Source organism: Arachis stenosperma, chromosome 5, assembly GCF_014773155.1.
Source record: "Arachis stenosperma cultivar V10309 chromosome 5, arast.V10309.gnm1.PFL2, whole genome shotgun sequence".
Taxonomy (NCBI): Eukaryota; Viridiplantae; Streptophyta; class Magnoliopsida; order Fabales; family Fabaceae; genus Arachis; species Arachis stenosperma.
Window position 1 is genome coordinate 41001403 of NC_080381.1, and position 1711 is coordinate 41003113.

General features: G+C 41.6%; 1 non-coding gene across 1 annotated transcript; it reads right to left on the reverse strand.

The window, feature by feature from the left end:
- Nucleotides 1-689: 689 nt before the first annotated feature.
- LOC130984456 (small nucleolar RNA R71) lies at nucleotides 690-796 on the reverse strand. The gene has a single exon (XR_009088392.1). It is a non-coding gene; the product is annotated as a small nucleolar RNA R71 (small nucleolar RNA).
- Nucleotides 797-1711: the final 915 nt, after the last annotated feature.

Sequence of the window (1711 nt, forward strand, 5' to 3'; positions counted from 1 at the left end):
CCTGGTTTTCGAAAATCAATTAGTGTTTTTCAAAATGTTTTTTTTAAATCTTTTACTTAATTTTCGAAAAACTCTTCCTCTCTTCTCACATCCTTCTATTTATGGAGTAACACTCCTCCTCAATGCACAATTCGAACTCTATCTCACTAAGTTCGAATTCTTCTACCTCTTCCTTCTATTTTTCTTTTCCTCTGACACCTCAAGGAATCTCTATACTGTGACATAGAGGATTCCACATTTTCTTGTTCTCTTCTCTTTCACATGAGCAGGAGCAAGGACAAAAGCATTCTTGTTGAGGCTGACCCTGAACCTGAAAGGACCTTGAAGCGAAAGCTAAGAGAAGCTAAGGCACAACTCTTTGTAGAGGACCTAACAGAAATCTTCAAAGAAGAAGAACCCATGGCAGCCGAAAAACAACAACAATGCCAACAATGCAAGGAAGGTGCTGCAAGTTCCATGGACTTCCATTGGAAGATCCTCATCAGTTTTTAGCTGAGTTCTTGCAAATCTGTGACACTGTCAAGACCAATGGGGTTGACCCTGAGGTCTACAGACTTATGCTATTCCCTTTTGCTGTAAGAGACAGAGCTAGGATATGGTTGGACTCACAACCTAAAGAAAGCCTGAACTCTTGGGAAAAGCTAGTCAATGTCTTCTTGGCAAAGTTCTTTCCACCTCAAAAATTGAGTAAGATTAGAGTGGAAGTCCAAACCTTCAGACAGAAGGAAGGAGAATCCCTCTATGAAGCTTGGGAAAGATACAAACAATTAATCAGAAAATGTCCTTCTGACATGCTTTCTGAATGGAGCATCATAGGTATCTTCTATGATGGTCTGTCTGAACTGTCGAAGATGTCATTGGATAGCTCTGCTGGAGGATCTCTTCATTTGAAGAAGACGCCTACAGAAGCTCAAGAACTAATTGAAATGGTTGCAAATAACCAATTCATGTACACTTCTGAAAGGAATCCGGTGAACAATGGGACAAATCAGAAGAGAGGAGTTCTTGAGATTGATACTCTGAATGCCATATTGGCTCAGAACAAGATATTGACTCAGCAAGTCAATTTAATTTCTCAAAGTCTGTCTGGAATGCAAAATGCATCAGGCAGTACTAAGGATGCTTCATCTGAAGAAGAAGCCTATGATCTTGAGAACCCTTCAATGGAAGAGGTGAATTACATGGGAGAACCCTATGGAAACACCTATAATCCTTCATGGAGAAATCATCCAAATCTCTCATGGAAGGATCAACGGAGACCTCAACAAGGTTTCAACAACAATAATGGTGGAAGAAACAGGTTTAGCAATGGCAAGCCTTTTCCATCATCTTCTCAGTAACAGACAGAGAATTCTAAGCAGAGCCACTCTGACTTAGCAACCATGGTCTCTGATCTAATCAAAACCACTCAAAGTTTCATGACTGAAACAAGGTCCTCCATTAGAAACTTGGAGGCACAAGTGGGACAGCTGAGCAAGAAAATTACTGAACTCCCTCCTAGTACTCTTCCAAGCAATACAGAAGAAAATCCAAAAGGAGAGTGCAAGTCCATCAACATGGCCGAATTTGGAGAGGAAGGAGAGGCAGTGAACGCCACTGAGGAAGACCTCAATGGGCGTGCACTGACCTCCAATGAGTTCCCTAATGAGGAACCATGGGAATCTGAGGCTCACACTGAGACCATAGAGATTCCATTGGACTTACTTCTGCC